This window comes from Triticum urartu, chromosome 2A (assembly GCF_056163025.1).
Source record: "Triticum urartu cultivar PI428250 chromosome 2A, HENAU_Tu73, whole genome shotgun sequence".
Taxonomy (NCBI): domain Eukaryota; kingdom Viridiplantae; phylum Streptophyta; class Magnoliopsida; order Poales; family Poaceae; genus Triticum; species Triticum urartu.
Genome location: NC_141874.1, coordinates 726,949,301 through 726,956,206, shown reverse-complemented (window position 1 = coordinate 726,956,206; position 6,906 = coordinate 726,949,301).

Below are 6,906 nucleotides of genomic sequence, written 5' to 3'. Positions count from 1 at the left end.
CCCACACACGAAAAGAGGTAGAAAGGGGCACTGGGTGACATAGGAGCGCCGGAATGCAAAACGGACAACGGGGAAAATGCTCGTATTCATGAGACGAACACATATGCAAATGCAATGCACATGATGACATGATATGAGATGCATGACAAAGACAAAAGCACACGGAGACAAAAACCCGACAACGGTGATATAACATAACTTAGTGCCAGAAACGGCAAGAGTTGGAATATAGATAAGGTAAATTACATCCGGGGTATTACAAGTTGCCACCGTCTCGCCTTTGTGAGCAGGACAGAAAGCCTAACAAAACTCAAAGAAACACCTAAAATGGAGCCCTCCTGTTGGCAAGGGTCGGGATCCATCGCGCCCCTGTGTCCCTTAGGACACAAGAGACGAGACAGATCAGTGACGCTGTCGACGGGAGGCAGGAACCCTAGCCGCATTTTCTCTTAGGGAGAGAGACGGAGAGGAGAAAAGACAAAGGGGTATGGAGAATTAGGCACATATCTATTTAAAGTTCACTGTAAGTATAAAGCATTCCAAAACAATAGAGCTTAAATCGAAATCTATGGACCACCGGACGACTATTACCAAGCGAAAACAAGTTGATGTTGTCGTTCCTCTATCCAAGCTGGACTGGCCTTGTCGACGACAACCAGAAAGTTTTCGTACACGTGCCCCTAATGAGTAATGCGTGGAGCCAAAGTTATCACAGTTGAACCCTTGAATCGATCTGAAGCACATAACACTAAATCTCGCAATCATGCACGCGTGATGAAAAATCCAAACATTGTTGCGCTATGACGACAGTAGGAATCCACACTGGAGCTTCATCCAGACAGATAAAACACTAGGAGGTTCGGAACCTTGAAGACTGTTGGGGATCGTAACATAAATTTAAAATTTTCTACTCATCACCAAGATCAATCTATGGAATCATCTAGCAACGAGAGGGAGAGGAGTGCATCTACATACCCTTGTACATCGCGAGCGGAAGCGTTCAAGAGAACGGGGTTGATGGAGTCGTACTCGTCGTGATCCAAATCACCGAAGATCCTAGCGTCGAACGGACGGCACCTCCGCGTTCAACACACATACGGAGCGAGGACGTCTCCCGCGCCTTGATCCAGCAAGGAGGAGGGAGAGGTTGAGGAAGAGGGCTCCAACAGCAGCACGACGGCGTGGTGGTGGTGGAGCAGCAGTACTCCGGCAGGGCTTCGCCAAGCTCTTGCGGAGGAGGAGAGGTGTTGGGGAGGGGAGGGGCTGCGCCTTGGATGTTGTGTGCAGCCCTCCCCTTGCCCCTCTATTTATTGGGGAAGAAGGAAGGGGGGCGGTCCCCTCTAGATGAGATCTAGAGGGGGGCGGTGGCCAAGGGGAGGGGGCTTGCCCCCCAAGCAAGGGGGCGCCCCCCTTAGGGTTTCCACCCCCCAACCCTAGGCGCATGGGCCCAAGGGGGGATGCGCCCAGCCCATGTAGGGCTGGTTCCCTTTCCTCTACAGCCCATTAGGCCCTCCGAGAGAGGTGTCCCCTCCCGGTGGACCCCCGGAACCCCTCCGGTGGCCCCGGTACAATACCGATATGCCCCCGAACCTTTCCAGTGACTGTATGACAACTTCCTACATATAAATCTTCACCTCCGGACCATTCCGGAACTCTCATGACGTCCAGGATCTCACCCGGGACTCCGAACAATATTCGGTAATCACATACAAGTCTTCCTAATAACCCTAGTGTCATCGAACCTTAAGTGTGTAGACCCTACGGGTTCGGGAACCATGCAGACATGACCGAGACAACTCTTCGGCCAATAACCAACAGCGGGATCTGGATACCCATGTTGGCTCCCACATGTTCCACGATGATCTCATCGGATGAACCACGATGTCGAGGATTCAAGCAATCCCGTATACAATTCCTTTTGTCAATCGGTACGTTACTTGCCCGAGATTTGATCGTCGGTATCCCAATACCTCGTTCAATCTCGTTACCGGCAAGTAACTTTACTCGTTCCGTAATGCATGATCCCATGACCAACTACTTAGTCACACTGAGCTCATTATGATGATGCATTACCGAGTGGGCCCAGAGATACCTCTCCGTCATACGGAGTGACAAATCCCAGTCTCGATTCATGCCAACCCAACAGACACTTTCGGAGATACCTGTAGTGCACCTTTATAGCCACCCAGTTACGTTGTGATGTTTGGTACACCCAAAGCACTCCTACGGTATCCAGGAGTTGCACGATCTCATGGTCTAAGGAAATGATACTTGACACTTAGAAAAGCTCTAGTAGACGAACTACACTATCTTGTGCTATGCTTAGGATTGAGTCTTGTCCATCACATCATTCTCCTAATGATGTGATCCCGTTATCAATGGCATCCAATGTCCATGGTTAGGAAATCGTAACCATCTATTGATCAACGAGCTAGTCAACTAGAGGCTCACTAGGGACATGTTGTGGTCTATGTATTCACACATGTATTACGATTTCCGGATAACACAATTATAGCATGAACAATAGACAATTATCATGAACAAGGAAATATAATAATAACCATTTTATTATTGCCTCTAGGGCATATTTCCAACAGTCTCCCACTTGCACTAGAGTCAATAATCTAGTTACATTGTGATGAATCGAACACCCATAGAGTTCTGGTGTTGATCATGTTTTGCTTGAGGGAGAGGTTTAGTCAACGGATCTGCGACATTCAGATCCGTATGCACTTTACAAATATCTATGTCTCCATTTTGAACATTTTCACGAATGAAGTTGAAGCGACGCTTGATATGCCTGGTCTTCCTGTGAAACCTGGGCTCCTTGGCAAGGGCAATAGCTCCAGTGTTGTCACAAAAGAGAGTCATCGGGCCCGATGCATTGGGAATAACTCCTAGGTCAGTAATGAACTCCTTCACCCAGATTGCTTCTTGTGCTGCCTCCGAGGCTGCCATGGAATCCGCTTCACATATAGATCCCGCCACGACGCTTTGCTTGCAACTGCACCAGCTAACTGCCCCACCATTCAAGATATACACGTATCCGGTTTGTAACTTAGAGTCATCCAGATCTGTGTCGAAGCTATCATCGACGTAACCCTTTACGACGAGCTCTTCGTCACCTCCATAAACGAGAAACATATCCTTAGTCCTTTTCAGGTACTTCAGGATATTCTTGACCGCTGTCCAGTGTTCCATGCCGGGATTACTTTGGTACCTTCCTACCAAACTTATGGCAAGGTTTACATCAGGTCTGGTACACAGCATGGCATACATAATAGACCCTATGGCTGAGGCATAGGGGACGACACTCATCTTTTCTCTATCTTCTGCCGTGGTCGGGCATTGAGCCGTGCTCAATTTGTACCTTGCAACGCAGGCAAAAATCCCTTCTTGGACTGATCCATATTGAACTTCTTCAATATCTTGTCAAGGTATGTACTCTGTGAAAGACCAATGAGGCGTCTCGATTTATCTCTATAGATCCTGATGCCTAATATATAAGCAGCTTCTCCAAGATCCTTCATTGAAAAACACTTGTTCAAGTAGGCCTTTATGCTTTCCAAGAATTCTATATCATTTCCCATCAATAGTATGTCATCCACATATAATATGAGAAATGCTACAGAGCTCCCACTCACTTTCTTCTAAACACATGCTTCTCCATAAGTCTGCGTAAACCCAAACGCTTTGATCATCTCATCAAATCGAATGTTCCAACTCCGAGATGCTTGCACCAGCCCATAGATTGAGCGTTGGAGCTTGCACACCTTGTCAGCATTCTTAGGATCGACAAAACCTTCCGGCTGCATCATATACAATTCTTCCTTAAGGAAACCATTAAGGAATGTCGTTTTGACGTCCATTTGCCATATCTCATAATCATAGAATGCGGCAATTGCTAACATGATTTGGACGGACTTCAGCTTCGCTACGGGTGAGAAAGTCTCATCGTAGTCAACCCCTTGAACTTGTCGATAACCCTTAGCGACAAGCCGAGCCTTATAGATGGTCACATTACCATCCGCGTATGTCTTCTTCTTAAAGATTCGTTTATTTTCTAAGGCTCGCCGATCAACGGGCAAGTCAGTCAAAGTCCATACTTCGTTTTCATACATGGATCCTATCTCGGATTTCATGGCTTCCACCCATTTGTCGGAATCTGGGCCCGCCATCGCTTCTTCATAGTTCGAAGGTTCACCATTGTCCAACAACATGATTTCCAGGACAGGGTTGCCGTACCACTCTGGTGCGGAACGTGTCCTTGTGGACCTACGAAGTTCAGTAGCAACTTGATCTGAAGTTTCATGATCATCATCATTAACTTCCTCTCTAGTCGGTGCAGGCACCTCAGGAACATTTTCTTGAGCTGCGCCACTCTCCGGTTCAAGAGGCAATACTTCATCAAGTTCTACTTTTCTCCCACTTACTTCTTTCGAGAGAAACTCTTTCTCTAGGAAGGATCCATTCTTGGCAACAAAGATCTTGACTTCGGATCTGAGGTAGAAGGTATACCCAATAGTTTCTTTAGGGTATCCTATGAAGACGCATTTTTCCGATTTGGGTTCGAGCTTTTCAGGTTGAAGTTTTTTCACATAAGCATCGCATCCCCAAACTTTTAGAAACGACAGCTTAGGTTTCTTCCCAAACCATAATTCATACAGTGTCGTCTCAACGGATTTCGATGGAGCCATATTTAAAGTGAATGCAGCAGTCTCTAAAGCATAGCCCCAAAATGACAGCGGTAGATCGGTAAGAGACATCATAGATCGCACCATATCCAATAGAGTGTGATTACGACGTTCGGACACACCATTACGCTGAGGTGTTCCAGGCGGCGTGAGTTGTGAAACTATTCCACTTTTCCTTAAGTGCGTGCCAAATTCGTGACTCAGATATTCTCCCCCACGATCTGATCATAAGAACTTGATTTTCCTGTCATGTTGATTCTCAACCTCACTCTGGAATTCTTTGAACTTTTCAAAGGTCTCAGACTTGTGTTTCATTAAGTAGACATACCCATATCTACTCAAGTCATCAGTGAGGGTGAGAACATAACGATAGCCACCGCGAGCCTCAACACTCATTGGACCGTACACATCAGTATGTATGATTTCCAATAAGTCGGTTGCTCGCTCCATTGTTCCGGAGAACGGAGTCTTGGTCATTTTTCCCATGAGGCATGGTTCGCACGTGTCAAATCATTCATAATCAAGAGACTCCAAAAGTCCATTTGCATGGAGTTTCTTCATGCGTTTGACACCAATGTGACCAAGGCGACAGTGCCACAAGTATTTGGGACTATCATTATCAACCTTACATCTTTTGGTATTCACACTATGAATATGTGTAACATCACATTCGAGATTAAATAAGAATAAACCATTGACCAGCGGGGCATGACCATAAAACATATCTCTCATATAAATAGAACAACCATTATTCTCGGATATAAATGAGTATCCATCTCGTATTAAACGAGATCCTGATACAATGTTCATGCTCAAAGCTGGCACTAAATAACAATTATTGAGGTTTAAAACTAATCTCGTAGGTAAATGTAGAGGTAGCGTGCCGACGGCGATCACATCGACCTTGGAACCATTCCCGACGCGCATCGTCACCTCGTCCTTTGCCAGTCTCCGCTTATTCCGCAGCCCTGTTTTGAGTTACAAATATGAGCAACCGCACCGGTATCAAATACCCAGGAGCTACTACGAGTACTGGTAAGGTACACATCAATAACATGTATATCACATATACCTTTGGTGTTGCCGGCCTTCTTGTCCGCTAAGTACTTGGGGCAGTTCCGCTTCCAGTGACCACTTCCCTTGCAATAAAAACACTCAGTCTCGGGCTTGGGTCCATTCTTTGGCTTCTTCCCGGCAGCTTGCTTACCGGGCGCGGCAACTCCCTTGCCGTCCTTCTTGAATTTCTTTTTACCCTTGCCTTTCTTGAACTTAGTGGTTTTATTCACCATCAACACTTGATGTTCCTTTTTGATTTCCACCTCCGCTGATTTCAGCATTGAATATACCTCAGGAATGGTCTTTTCCATCCCCTGCATATTGAAGTTCATCACAAAGCTCTTGTAGCTAGGTGGGAGCGACTGAAGGATTCTGTCAACGACCGCATCATCCGGGAGATTAACTCCCAGCTGAGACAAGTGGTTGTGCAACCCAGACATTTTGAGTATGTGCTCGCTGACGAAACTATTCTCCTCCATCTTACAACTGTAGAACTTGTCGGAGACTTCATATCTCTCGACCCGGGCATGAGCTTGGAAAACCATTTTCAGTTCTTGGAACATCTCATATGCTTCATGTTGCTCAAAACGCTTCTCGAGCCCCGGTTCTAAGTTGTAAAGCATGCCGCACTGAACCAGGGAGTAATCATCAACACGGGACTGCCAAGCATTCATAACGTCTTGGTTTGCTGGGGGTGGTGCTTCACCTAGCGGTGCTTCAAGGACATATGCTTTTTTGGCAGCTATGAGGATGATCCTCAAGTTCTGGACCCAGTCTGTATAGTTGCTACCATCGTCTTTCAGCTTGGTTTTCTCTGGAACGCGTTGAAGTTGAGGACAACATTAGCGTGGGCCATTTGATCTACAAGACATATTGTAAAGATTTTAGACTAAGTTCATGATAATTAAGTTCATCTAATCAAATTATTTAATGAACTCCCACTCAGATAGACATCCCTCTAGTCATCTAAGTGATACATGATCCAATTCAACTAGGCCGTGTCCGATCATCACGTGAGACGGACTAGTCATCATCGGTGAACATCTTCATGTTGATTGTATCTTCTATACGACTCATGTTCGACCTTTCGGTCTTCCGTGTTCCGAGGCCATGTCTGTACATGCTAGGCTCGTCAAGTCAACCTAAGTGTTTTGCG